This window comes from Hydractinia symbiolongicarpus, chromosome 6, assembly GCF_029227915.1.
Source record: "Hydractinia symbiolongicarpus strain clone_291-10 chromosome 6, HSymV2.1, whole genome shotgun sequence".
Lineage (NCBI taxonomy): Eukaryota > Metazoa > Cnidaria > Hydrozoa > Anthoathecata > Hydractiniidae > Hydractinia > Hydractinia symbiolongicarpus.
The window spans coordinates 26,744,472-26,759,842 of NC_079880.1; the positions used below are offsets into that span (position 1 = coordinate 26,744,472).

General features: G+C 35.9%; 1 long non-coding RNA gene across 1 annotated transcript; it reads right to left on the reverse strand.

The window, feature by feature from the left end:
• Positions 1 to 4,601: 4,601 nt before the first annotated feature.
• LOC130647895 (uncharacterized) lies at positions 4,602 to 7,566 on the reverse strand. The gene is made up of 2 exons (XR_008982897.1): positions 6,680 to 7,566; positions 4,602 to 5,801 (listed from the first exon to the last, which is right to left on the reverse strand). It is a non-coding gene; the product is annotated as an uncharacterized LOC130647895 (long non-coding RNA).
• Between the last annotated feature and the right edge of the window lie 7,805 nt (positions 7,567 to 15,371).

The following is a 15,371-nucleotide window of genomic DNA, read 5'->3' on the forward strand; positions in this document are numbered from 1 at the left end:
TCAATCGTTTCACTGTTAAAAGCGATGCAACCTAGTAATATCAGAACACTATCGCTAAATACATGTTGGTACGAATATGTGACGCAACCGTAGCAACTCAAACGGATTGATACCGCCAAGAAGTCGATGAAGTGTAGTTTTTAAGAATGTCTCTATTTCTTCAGCGCGTGCTAACGGCCAGGATTAGTCCCGCAGTAAAAAAAGACTTTTTTATCTAAATTAATAAAACGCTACCAAAGTGCCAAGTGCAATCGCTGAGTTCCAGCAATCAAGTCAAATTAAGAAGAATGTTATTTCTTGGAGCCCAATTGGCTCATTTATGGCATTTACAAGGTCACAGTCCAGAATCAATTCAATTAAGTCCCACAGTCAATCGTTTCACTGTTAAAAGCGATGCAACTTAGTCACATCGGAAAAAAATCGCTAATTGCATGTTGGTACGAATATGTGACACAACTGTTGTAACTCAAACGGATTAACACCGTTAGAAAGTCAATGAAATGTAGTTTTTGAAACCGTCTCTATTTTTTTAGCGCGAACTAACGGTTGGGAATGGTCCCACAGTAAAAAATGACTTATTAAAGTTAATTTTTAAATAAAACGCTACCATAGGGCCCAGTGCAATCGCTGAGGTCCAGCAATCAAGTCAAATTAAGAAGAATGTTACTTTTTGTAGTCAAACTGGCTCATTTATCACATTTATAAGGTCAAAGTCCAAAACCAGTTCAATTAGGTCCCACAGTCAAACGTTTCATTGTTAAAAGCGATGCAATCTAGTAATATCCGAATACTATCGCTAAATACATGTGGGGACGAATACGTGACGCGACCGTTGTAAATTAAACGGATTGATACCGCCAAGAAGTCGATGAAGTGTAGATTTTGAGAATGTCTCTATTTCTTCAGCGCGTGTAACGGCCAGGATTATTTCCTCAGAAAAAAAGATTTATTTATCTAAATTTTTAAATAAAGCACTACCACAGAGCCTAGTGTACTCGCTGAATTCCAGCAATCATGTCAAATTAAGAAGAATGGTATTTCTTGGAGCCCAATTGGCTCATTTATCGCATTTACAAGGTCACAGTCCAGAATCAGTTCAATTAAGTCCCACAGTCAATCGTTTCACTGTTAAAAGTAACTAAAGGCTTGGATTGCTCCCAAAGTGAGAAATGACTTATGTAACTTAATTTTTAAATAAAACGCTACCACAGTGCCCAGTGCAATCGGTGAGTTCCAGCAATCAAGTCAAATTAAGAAGAATGTTACTTCTTGTAGTCAAACTGGCTCATTTATCACATTTACAAGGTCAAAATCCAAAATCAGTTCAATTAAGTCCCACAACTGTTAAAAGCGATGCAACCTACTAATATCCGAATACTATCGCTAAATACATGTTGGTACGAATATGTGACGCAACCGTTGTAACTCAAACGGTGTAATCGCTGAGTTCCAGCAATCAAGTCAAATTAAGAAGAATGTTACTTCTTGTACTCAAACTGGCTCATTTATCGCATTTATAAGGTCAAAGTCCAAATTCAGTTCAATTAAGTCACACAGTCAATCGTTTCAATGTTAAAGGCGATGCAACCTAGTAATATCAGAATACTATCGCTAAATACATGTTGATACGAATGTGTGACGCAGCCGTTGTAACTCAAACGGATTGATACCGCCAAGAAGTCGATGAAATGTAGTTTTTGAGAATGTCTCTATTTCTTCAGCGCGAACTAATGGCTGGGATTGGTCCAACAGTAAAAAATGACTTATTTAACTTAATTTTTAAATTAAACTCTACCACAGCGCCCACTGCAATCGCTGAATTCCAGCAATTGTGTCGAATTAAGAAAAATGTTATTCCGTGGAGCCCAATTGGCTCATTTATCGCTTTTACCAGGTCACAGTCCAGAATAAGTTCAATTAAGTCCCACAGTCAATCGTTTCACTGTTAAAAGCGATGCAACCTAGTAATATCCGAATACTATCGCTAAATACATGTGGGGACGAAATTGTGGGGCAACCGTTGTAACTCAAACGGATTGTTACCGTTAGAAAGTCAATGAAATGTAGTTTTTGAAACTGTTGCTATTTCATCAGCGCACGATAACGGCTAGGATTGGTCCCACAGTAAAAAATGACTTTTTTATTTAAATTTTTAAATGAAGTGCTACCACAGCGCCCAGTGTAATCGCTGAGTTACGGTAATCATGTCAAATTAAGAAGAATGTTACTGCTTGGGTCCAGCTGGCTCACTTATCACATTTATAAGGTCAGAGTCCTAAGTTATTTCAATTAAGTTCCACAGTCAATCGTTTCACTGTTAAAAGCGATATGACTTAGTAATATCGGAAAGATATCACTAAATACAGGTTGGTAGGAATACGTGACGCAACCGTTGTAACTCAAACGGATTGATACCGCCAAGAAGTCAATGGAATGTAGTTTTTGAAAATGTCTCTAATTCTTCAGCGCGCGCTAACGGCTAGGATTGGTCCCACAGTAAAAAAAGACTTATTTATCTAAATTTTTAAATAAAGCGCTACCGCACAGCCTAGTGCATTTGCTGAATTCCAGCAATAATGTCAATTTAAGAAGAATGTTACTTCTTGGAGTCCAATCGGCTCATTTATCACATTTATAAGGTCACAGTCCAAAATCAGTTCAATTAATTCCCAGAGTCAATCGTTTCACTGTTAAAAGCGATACAACTTAGTAATATCGGAAAAAAATCACTAAATACATGTTGGTACAAATATGTGACGCAACCGTTGTAACTGAAACGGATTAAAACCTTTAAAAAGTCATTGAAATGTAGTTTTTAAAGCTGTCTCCATTTCTTCAGCGCTTGCTAACGGCCAGGATTATTCCCACAGTAAAAAAAGTCTTATTTATCTAAATTTTTAAATAAAGCACTACCACAGAGCCTAGTGTACTCGCTGAATTCCAGCAACCATGTAGAATTAAAAAGAATGGTATTCCTTGGAGTCCAATTGGCTCATTTATCGCATTTACAAGGTCACAGTCCAGAATCAGTTCAATTAAGTCCCACAGTCAATCGTTTCACTGTTAAAGGCGATGCAACTTAGACACATCGGAAAAAAATCACTAAATACATGTTGGTACGAATATGTGACGCAACCGTTGTAACTCAAACGAATTAACACCGTTAGAAAGTCAATGAATTGTAGTTTTTAAAACTGTCTCTATTTCTTCAGCCGAAACTAACGGCTGGGATTGGACCCACAGTAAAAAATGACTTATTTAACCTAATTTTTAAATAAAACGCTACCACAGTGCCCAGTGCAATCGCTGAGTTCCAGCAATCAAGTCAAATTAAGAAGAATGTTACTTCTTGTAGTCAAACTGGCTCATTTATCACATTTTTAAGGTCAAAGTCCAAAATCAGTTCAATTAAGTCCCACAGTCAATCGTTTCACTGTTAAAAGCGATGCAACCTAGTAATATCCGAATACTATCGCTAAGTACATGTGGGGACGAATATGTGGCGCAACCGTTGTAACTCAAACGGATTGATACCGCCAGGAAGTCGATGAAATGTAGTTTTTGAGAATGTCTCCATTTCTTCTGCGCGTGCCAACGGCCAGGATTAGTCCCACAGTAAAAAAAGACTTATTTATCTAAATTTTTAAATAAAGCACTACCACAGAGCCTAGTGTACTCGCTGAATTCCAGCAATCATGTCGAATTAAAAACATGTTATTCCTTGGAGCGCATTTGGCTCATTTATCGCATTTACAAGGTCACAGTCCAGAATCAGTTCAATTAAGTCCCACAGTCAAACGTTTCACTGTTAAAAGCGATGCAACCTAGTAATATCCGAATACTATCGCTAAATACATGTGGGGACGAAATTGTGGCGCAACTGTTGTAACTCAAACGGATTGTTACCGTTAGAAAGTCAATGCAATGTAGTTTTTGAAACTGTTGCTATTTCTTCAGCGCGCGATAACGGCTAGGATAGGTCCCACAGTAAAAAATGACTTTTTTATTTAAATTTTTAAATGAAGTGCTGCCGCCCAGTGTAATCGCTGAGTTCCGGTAATCATGTCAAATTAAGATGAATGTTACTTCTTGGGTCCAGTTGGCTCACTTATCACATTTATAAGGTCAGAGTCCAAAGTTAGTTCAATTAAGTTCCACAGTCAATTGTTTCACTGTTAAAAGCAATATGACTTAGTAATGTCGGAAAGATATCACTAAATACAGGTTGGTACGAATATGTGACGCAACCGTTGTAACTCAAACTAGGCTGTTCAGGCTATTTTTAACAACATCGTTGTTTGCTTAGCTTATATGTTAACGTAAAAGAGCTATTATTGTGCTTTCCAACGAGGGGTCACTCACCCTTCTAACATTTTTCTTTCCAAAGTTATGAAGATTTGAAGATACCCTATTGGAGTAAAAAATTAGACAAATTCCTGCGAATTCCTCCATATAAACACTGGCAATATTTTCGGCCCCAATAGGCGTTTTTTGGTGCTCTGAAAAAGGTCAAAATGATGGTATGATGCAGATCAGCATAGTTCGCTAAAAATTATCGAGTTAAGCTAAAATTTGGTATAAATACAGAGAAAGATAAGTACTATATGATTAGGTCGTATATTTTACCAAATGCTATTGCGCATGCGCAAAATTACATTACAAAATATGGTCATAAATTTTAGGAATATAACAGGAAATCGTCAATAAAACACACGCAAATGCATAACTAGGCTACTTAAAATACCACTTTGTTTAAAAATAAATTATGAGGTATCACGTGATTCTTCAAGAAGTACATTTTACGGACCAGATTTTTTGTAATTTCCAGACCAGGCCCAAAATATGTCCAAAATAGCAAAAACGATCATATAAAAAATGCGAATATTATTAAAGAGACATAATAGTATGATCACTACTTATCAAAATAAATTATATATATAAAGTACCATGTTAAAACTCGAAATGTATATTTTACAGACCAGATTTAGTGTAATTTACAGACTTGACAAAAAAAGACCAAAATCGTGAAAAATCATTGACTACGTGTGTAAATATGAATAATTAGGATGGTTTTTAGGTCTCTCAGTTAAGGAAAATACAATTATGAGGTATCACGTGATCCTTTAATAAATACATTTTACAGACCACATTTTTTGTAATTTACAGACCTAAAATATAACCAAAACAGTAAAAACTTCTCAAGGAAATGTGGGAGCAGAAAAAAATCAGAATAGAATAAATATTTTTTTTAAAAAAAAAGTGGGAGTGTCATGAGATATTCTGAAAGTATATTCTATAGACCAGATTCTTTGTAATTTCCAAACCAGATGCGGAATATGCTCAAAAAAAGCAAAAACAGTCAAACAAAAAGTGCAAATAAATAGGCATGATAGTATGACCAATACTTATCAAATAAATTATATGAAGTATCATGTTAAATCTCAAAATGTATATTTTACAGACCAGATTTAATGTAATTTACAGACTTGACAAAAAGACCAAAATTGTGAAAAATCATTGACTACATGTGCAAATATAAATAATTTAGTTAATAAATAATATTACTGCAACTTGGAAAAAAATTATTGTGTGCTCAGTTATCAGAATCACATTTTAGAGACTAGATTTATTATGATTCACAGAAGTAAGAAGTGAAGGCCAAAATGGTGAAAACTCATCAAATACATATGAATAATTGGATAAAATAAAATATATAATTGCTAGCAAAATATATTGTGCTGTTTCGTTATATTTCCAATTTACAGACCAGACCCCAACATAAGTGAAAAAGCAACCACAACCTATGAAAATTAAAACAAAAATGTTTATTACTGCATAATCAAAAAAAATGTTTTTCCTACCACTAAAAAACAACAACATTGAAAGAACTCTTAACATGCAGGGCTCATATTATACAAAGCAGCTCGACTGCAACTATTAACATCAATTTTAAACATCTGTGAGAATGATTCACAAACTTCAACAATGCTTAATTGATTTAACTTCGTATACCATTCATATATTTCACTATTAGTTATTTTTTATGGCAGCCATTATAACTTACTTGATCATCAAACACTAATAATTACACTGAAATAAAATAAAAGCACTTTGCACAACAGAGTAAGGAAAAACTTTAATATGAATTGTTACTGTATAAATAAACGATACCTGCATATCGTAAACATATATTTAGGCCATGGTGGCCAGACACAAGTCTGTATCATACTGAACTTTGCTAGTGTTAGCTAGCTAGCATTAAATGTGCGTGCTTTTCTGGCTAGGATTTTTCTTCCTTCAAAACACAATGTAAGAAAGGATAAAAAGATGTATTAGAGCAAGTCATAACAACCTAGCTAACTAGCTAGACTGTGTTTAACATAGTTTTACAATGCTTAATTTTGAGTGTAAAATTATATCTGAGCAGTAACTTCTTAACTGTTGGCTAAAATCAACAAAATAAACACCTGTACTTGGCACATGGTTTAGCTTTTATTAACTAACTAACTAACTAACCAACTAAATAACTATAACTAACTAGCTTTCAAACTTTATTTAGTATATTCTAGAAATGGAGACAAAAAGGGGCGCCAACAAAAAAAAAAAAGGATAAAGAAAAAAAACATTGTTTTCTTTGCTAAAACATTGCGTTGTTGTAAAAACTCTAATACAAACTTACAAAAGTGTCATTGAAGAGTGTTTCCCTGAGTGAAAATCAAAAAATAGTTAAAATCTAGTACTTTTTCTCAAAATATGAAGTTTTTATTTACCTGATTTTTTTACTTCCTCAAACAGAAACCGGGATTTTCATCTTTGTTTACCTCAGAAAATCATCTACCTTTGCATAGGTACCCAACATAAACCGGCCTAAATTGGTTTAGTGCAAGAAAAGTACCCAAATGCTAAGGTGCCATACGCTCACCTTTAAAAATTTTGAAGTTCTCATCTTCCGCCGCGCCGAGATTTTTTTTGACGGCAAGAATTGTCACGTGACTGAACAGCCTACTGAAACGGATTGATACCGCCAAGAAATCAATGAAATGTAGTTTTTGAGAATGTCTCTATTTCTTCAGTGCGTGCTAACGGCCAGGATTGGTCCCACAGTAAAAAAAGACTTATTTATCTCAATTTTTAAATAAAGCGCTACCGCAGAGCCTAGTGTATTCGCTGAATTCCAGCAATCATGTCAATTTAAGAAGAATGTAACTTCTTGGAGTCCAATTGGCTCATTTATCACATTTCTAAGGTCACAGTACGGATTCAGTTCAATTAATTCCCAGAGTCAATCGTTTCACAGTTAAAAGCGATACAACTTGATAATATCGCTTAATAATAATGTAGTTTTTGAAACTGTCTTTAATTCTTCAGCGCGAACTAACGGCTGGGATTGGTCCCACAGTAAAAAATGACTTTTTTATTTAAATTTTTAATAAAGCGCTGCCACAGCTACCAGTGTAATCGCTGAGTTCCAGCAATCATGTCAAATTAAGAAGAATGTTATTTCTTGTAGTCAAACTGGCTCAATTATCACATTTATAAGGTCAAAGTTCAAAATCAGTTCAATTAAGTCCCACAGTCAAACGTTTCACTGTTAAAAGCGGTGCAACCTAGTAATATCCGAACACTATCGATAAATACATGTGGGGACGAATATGTGGCGCAACCGTTGTAACTCAAACGGATTTTTACCGTTAGAAAGTCAATGCAATGTAGTTTTTGAAACTGTTGCTATTTCTTCAGCGCGCGATAACGGCTGGGATTGGTCCCACAGTAAAAAATGACTTTTTTATTTAAAATTTTAAATGAAGTGCTACCACAGCGCCCAGTGTAATCGCTGAGTTCCGGTAATCATGTCAAATTAAGAAGAATGTTACTTCTTGGATCCAGTTGGCTCACTTATCACATTTATAAGGTCAGAGTCCAAAGTTAGTTCAATTAAGTTCCACAGTCAATTGTTTCACTGTTAAAAGCAATATGACTTAGTAATATCTGAAAGATATCACTAAATACAGGTTGGTACGAATATGTGACGCAACCGTTGTAACTCGAACGGATTGATACCGCCAAGAAGTCAATGGAATTTAGTTTTTGAGAATGTCTCTATTTCTTCAGTGCGTGCTAACGGCCAGGATTGGTCCCACAGTAAGAAAAGACTTGTTTATCTAAATTTTTAAATAAAGCACTACCACAGAGCCTAATATGATCGCTGATTTCCAGCAATCATGTCAAATTAAGAAAAATGATACTTCTTGTAGTCAAACTGGCTCATTTATCACATTTATAAGGTCAAAGTCCAAAATCAGTTCAATTAAGTCCCACAGTCACTCGTTTCACTGTTAAAAGCGATGCAATTTATTCACATCGGAAAAAAATCACTAAATACATGTTGGTAGGAATATGTGACGCAACCGTTGTAGCTCAAACGGATTAACACTGTTAGAAAGTCAATGAAATGTAGTTTTTGAAACTGTCTCTATTTCTTCAGCGCAAACTAACGGCTGGGATTGCTCCCACAGTAAAAAATAACTTATTTAACTTAATTTTTAAATAAAACGCTACCACAGTGCCAGTGCAATCGCTGAGTTCCAGCAATCAAGTCAAATTAAGAAGAATGTTACTTCTTGTTGTCAAGCTTGCTCATTTATCGCATTTACAAGGTCACAGTCCAGAATCAGTTCAATTAAGTCCCACAGTCAATCGTTTCACTGTTAAAAGCGATGCAACTTAGTCACATCGGAAAAAAATCACTAAATATATGTTAGTACGAATATGTGACGCAACCGTTGTAACTCAAACGGATTAACACCGTTAGAAAGTCATTGAAATGTAGTTTTTGAAGCTGTCTCTATTTCTTCAGCGCGTGCTAACGGCCAGGATTAGTTCCACAGTAAAAAAAGACTTATTTATCTAAATTTTTAAGTAAAGCACTACCACAGAGCCTAGTGTACTCGTTGAATTGCAGCAATCATGTCGAATTAAGAAGAATGGTATTCCTTGGAGTCCAATTGGCTCATTTAACGTATTTACAAGGTCACAGTCCAGAATCAGTTCAACTAAGGCCCACAGTCAATTGTTTCACTGCTAAAAGCGATGCAGCTTAGTCACATCGGAAAAAATCACTAAATACATGTTGGTACGAATATGTGACGCAACCGTTGTAACTCAAATGGATTAACACCGTTAGAAACTTAATGAAATGTAGTTTTTGAAACTGTCTCTATTTCTTCAGCGCGAACTAACGGCTGTGATTGGTCCCACATCCAAAAATGACTTATTTAACTTAATTTTTAAATAAAACGCTACCACAGTGCCCAGTGCAATCGCTGAGTTGCAGCAATCAAGACAAATTAAGAAGAATGTTACTTCTTGTAGTCAAACTGGCTCATTTATCACATTTTTAAGGTCAAAGTCCAAAATCATTTCGATCAAGTCCCACAGTCAAACGTTTCACTGTTAAAAACGATGCAACCTAGTACTATCAGAAAAATATCGCTAAATACTTGTTCGTACGAATATGTGACGCAACCGTTGTAACTTAAACGGATTGATATGGCCAAGAAGTCGATGAAATGTAGTTTCTGAGAATGTCTCTATTTCTTCAGCGCAAACTAACGGCTAGGATTGGTCCCACAGTGAAAAATGACTTATTTATCTTAATTTTTAAATAAAGCGCTACCACAGCGCCCAGTGAAATCGTTGAGTTCCAGCAATCATGTCAAATTAAGAAGAATGTTATTTCTTGTAGTCAAACTGGCTCATTTATCACATTTATAAGGTCAAAGCCCAAAATCAGTTCAATTAAGTCCCACAGTCAAACGTTTCACTGTTAAAAGCGATGCAACCTAGTAATATCCAAATACTATCGCTAAATACATGTGGGGACGAATATGCGGCTCAACCGTTGTAACTCAAACGAATTTATACCGCTAGAAATTCAATGAAATGTAGTCTTTGAAACTGTTCCTATTTATTCAGCGCATGCTAACTGCCAGGATTGGTCCCACACTAAGAAAAGACATATTTATCTAAATTTTTAAATAAAGCTCTACCACAGAGCTTAATGTAATCGCTGAATTCCAGCCATCACGTCAAATAAAGAAGAAAGATACTTCTTGTAGTCAAACTGGCTCATTTATCACATTTATAAGGTCAAAGTCCAAAATCAGTTCAATTAAGTCCCACAGTCACTCGTTTCACTGTTAAAAGCGATGCAATTTATTCACGTCGGAAAAAAATCACTAAATACATGTTGGTAGGAATATGTGACGCAACCGTTATAGCTCAAACGGATTAACACAGTTAGAAAGTCAATGAAATGTAGTTTTTGAAACTGTCTCTATTTCTTCTGCGCGAACTAACGGCTGTGATTGGTCCCACAGTAAAAAATGACTTATTTAATTTAATTTTTAAATAAAACGCTACCACAGTGCCCAGTGCAATCGCTGAGTTCCAGCAATCAAGACAAATTCAGAAGAATGTTACTTCTTGTTGTCAAACTGGCTCATTTATCACATTTTTAAGGTCAAAGTACAAAATCAGTTCGATTATGTCCCACAGTCAAACGTTTTACTGTTAAAAGCGATGCAACCTAGTACTATCAGAAAAACATCGCTAAGTACATGTTCGTACGAATATGTGACGCAACCGTTGTAAATTAAACGGATTGATACGGCCAAGAATTCGATAAAATGTAGTTTCTGAGAATGTCTCTATTTCTTCAGCGCGAACTAACGGCTAGGATTGGTCCGACAGTAAAAAATGACTTATTTATCTTAATTTTTGAATAAAGCGCTACCACAGCGCCCAGTGTAATCGCTGAGTTCCAGCAATCATGTCAAATTAAGAAGAATGTTATTTCTTGTAGTCAAACTGGCTCATTTATCACATTTATAAGGTCAAAGCCCAAAATCAGTTCAATTAAGTCCCACAGTCAAACGTTTCACTGTTAAAAGCGATGCAACCTAGTTATATCCAAATACTATCGCTAAATACATGTGGGGACGAATATGCGGCTCAACCGTTGTAACTCAAACGAATTTATACCGCTAGAAATTCAATGAAATGTAGTGTTTGAAACTGTTCCTATTTATTCAGCGCATGCTAACGGCCAGGATTGGTCCCACAGTTAGAAAAGACTTATTTATCTAAATTTTTAAATAAAGCTCTACCACAGAGCTTAATGTAATCGCCGAATTCCAGCCATCACGTCAAATTAAGAAGAAATTTATTCCTTGGAGACCAATTGGCTCATCTGTCACATTTATAAGGACATAGTCCAGAGTCAGCTCAATTAATTCCCACAGTCACTCGTTTCACTGTTAAAAGCAATACAACTTAGTAAAATTGGAAGAAAATCACTAAGTACATGTTGGTACGAATATGTGACCCAACCGTTGTAACTCAAACGGATTGACACCGTCAGAAAGTCAATGAAATCTAGTTTTTGAGAATGTCTCTATTTCTTCAGCGCGAACTGAATAAAGCGCTACCACAGCGCCCAGTGTAATCGCTGAGTTCCAGCAATCATGTCAAATTAAGAAGAATGTTATTTCTTGTAGTCAAACTGGCTCATTTATCACATTTATAAGGTCAAAGCCCAAAATCAGTTCAATTAAGTCCCACAGTCAAACGTTTCACTGTTAAAAGCGATGCAACCTAGTAATATCCAAACACTATCGCCTAATACATGTGGGGACGAATATGCGGCTCAACCGTTGTAACTCAAACGAATTTATACTTCTAGAAATTCAATGAAATGTAGTCTTTGAAACTGTTCCTATTTATCAGCGCATGCTAACGGCCAGGATTGGTCCCACAGTTAGAAAAGACTTATTTATCTAAATTTTTAAATAAGGCTCTACCACAGAGCTTAATGTAATCGCTGAATTCCAGCCATCACGTCAAATTAAGAAGAAAGTTATTCCTTGGAGACCAATTGGCTCATCTGTCACATTTATAAGGACATAGTCCAGAGTCAGCTAAATTAATTCCCACAGTCACTCGTTTCACTGTTAAAAGCAATACAACTTAGTAAAATTGGAAGAAAATCACTAAATACATGTTGGTACGAATATGTGACGCAACCGTTGTAATTGAAACGGATTGACACCGTTAGAAAGTCAATGAAATCTAGTTTTTGAGAATTTCTCTAATTCTTCAGCGCAAACTAACGGCTAGGATTGGTCCCACAGTAAAAACAGACATATTTATCTTCATTTTTTAACAAAGAGTCACCACAGTGCCCACTGTAAATGCTGAGTTCCAGCAATCAAGTCAAATTAAGAAGAATGTTACTTCTTGTAGTCAAACTGGCTCATTTATCACATTTATAAGGTCAAAGTCCAAAATCAGTTCAATTAAGTCCCACAGTCAAATATTGCACTGTTAAAAGCGATGCAACCTAGTAATATCCGAATACTATCGCTAAATACATGTGGGGACGAAAATGTGACGCAACAGTTGTAAATCAAACGTATTCATACCGTTAGAAAGTCAATGAAATGCAGATTTGAAACTGTCGCTATTTCTTCAGCGCGCGATAACGGCTAGGATTGGTCCCACAGTAAAAAAAGACTTATTTATCTAAATTTTTAAATAAAGCACTACCACAGAGCCTGGTGTACGCGCTGCATTCCAGCAATCATTTCGAATTAAGAAGAATGGTATTCCTTGGAGTCCAATTGGCTCATTTAACGCATTTACAAGGTCACAGTCCAGAATCAGTTCAATTAAGGCCCACAGTCAATCGTTTCACTGTTAAAAGCGATGCAACTTAGTCACATCGAAAAAATTACTAAATACATGTTGGTACGAATATGTGACGCAACCGTTGTAACTCAAACGGATTAACACCATTAAAAAGCCAATGAAATGTAGTTTTTGAAACTGTCTCTATTTCTTCAGCGCGAACTAACGGCTGGGATTGGTCCCACAGTAAAAAATGACTTATTTAACTTAATTTTTAAATAAAACGCTACCACAGTGCCCTGTGCAATCGCTGAGTTCCAGCAATCAAGTCAAATTAAGAAGAATGTTACTTCTTGTAGTCAAACCAGCTTATTTATCACATTTACAAGGTCTAACTCCAAAATCAGTTCAATTAAGTCCCACAGTCAAACGTTTCACTTTTAAAAGCGATGCAACCTAGTAATATCGGAATACTATCGCTAAATACATGTGGGGCGAATATGTGACGCAACTGTTGTAACTCAAACGGATTAACACTGTTAGAAAGTCATGAAATGTAGTTTTTGAAACTGTCTCCATTTCTTCAGCGCGAACTAACAGCTGGGATTGCTCCCACAGTGAAAAATGACTTATTTAACTTAATTTTTAAATAAAACGCTACCACAGTGCACAGTGCAATCGCTGAGTTCCAGCAATCAAGTCAAATTAAGAAGAATGTTACTTCTTGTAGTCAAACTGGCTCATTTATCACATTTACAAGGTCAAACTCCAAAATCAGTTCAATTAAGTCCCACAGTCAAACGTTTCACTTTTAAAAGCGATGCAACCTAGTAATATCCGAACGTTATCGCTAAATACATGTGGGGCGAATATGTGACACAACCGTTGTAACTCAAACGGATTGACACCGTTAGAAAATCAATGAAATGTAGTTTTTGAGAATGTCTCTAATTCGTCAGCGCAAACTAACGGCTAGGATTGGTCCCACAGTAAGAAAAGACTGATTTATCTAAATTATTAAATAAAGCGTTACCACAGAGCTTAATGTAATCGCCGAATTCCAGCCATCACGTCAAATTAAGAAGAATGTTACTTCTTGTAGTCAAACTGGCTCATTTATCACATTTATAAGGTCAAAGTCCAAAATCAGTTCAATTAAGTCCCACAGTCAAATATTGCACTGTTAAAAGCGATGCAACCTAGTAATATCCGAATACTATCGCTAAATACATGTGGGGACGAAAATGTGACGCAACAGTTGTAAATCAAACGTATTCATACCGTTAGAAAGTCAATGAAATGCAGATTTGAAACTGTCGCTATTTCTTCAGCGCGCGATAACGGCTAGGATTGGTCCCACAGTAAAAAAAGACTTATTTATCTAAATTTTTAAATAAAGCACTACCACAGAGCCTGGTGTACGCGCTGCATTCCAGCAATCATTTCGAATTAAGAAGAATGGTATTCCTTGGAGTCCAATTGGCTCATTTAACGCATTTACAAGGTCACAGTCCAGAATCAGTTCAATTAAGGCCCACAGTCAATCGTTTCACTGTTAAAAGCGATGCAACTTAGTCACATCGAAAAAATTACTAAATACATGTTGGTACGAATATGTGACGCAACCGTTGTAACTCAAACGGATTAACACCATTAAAAAGCCAATGAAATGTAGTTTTTGAAACTGTCTCTATTTCTTCAGCGCGAACTAACGGCTGGGATTGGTCCCACAGTAAAAAATGACTTATTTAACTTAATTTTTAAATAAAACGCTACCACAGTGCCCTGTGCAATCGCTGAGTTCCAGCAATCAAGTCAAATTAAGAAGAATGTTACTTCTTGTAGTCAAACCAGCTTATTTATCACATTTACAAGGTCTAACTCCAAAATCAGTTCAATTAAGTCCCACAGTCAAACGTTTCACTTTTAAAAGCGATGCAACCTAGTAATATCGGAATACTATCGCTAAATACATGTGGGGCGAATATGTGACGCAACTGTTGTAACTCAAACGGATTAACACTGTTAGAAAGTCATGAAATGTAGTTTTTGAAACTGTCTCCATTTCTTCAGCGCGAACTAACAGCTGGGATTGCTCCCACAGTGAAAAATGACTTATTTAACTTAATTTTTAAATAAAACGCTACCACAGTGCACAGTGCAATCGCTGAGTTCCAGCAATCAAGTCAAATTAAGAAGAATGTTACTTCTTGTAGTCAAACTGGCTCATTTATCACATTTACAAGGTCAAACTCCAAAATCAGTTCAATTAAGTCCCACAGTCAAACGTTTCACTTTTAAAAGCGATGCAACCTAGTAATATCCGAACGTTATCGCTAAATACATGTGGGGCGAATATGTGACACAACCGTTGTAACTCAAACGGATTGACACCGTTAGAAAATCAATGAAATGTAGTTTTTGAGAATGTCTCTAATTCGTCAGCGCAAACTAACGGCTAGGATTGGTCCCACAGTAAGAAAAGACTGATTTATCTAAATTATTAAATAAAGCGTTACCACAGAGCTTAATGTAATCGCCGAATTCCAGCCATCACGTCAAATTAAGAAGAAATTTATTCCTTGGAGACCAATTGGCTCATCTGTCACATATATAAGGACATAGTCCAGAGTCAACTCAATTAATTCCCACAGTCACTCGTTTCACTGTTAAAAGCAATACAA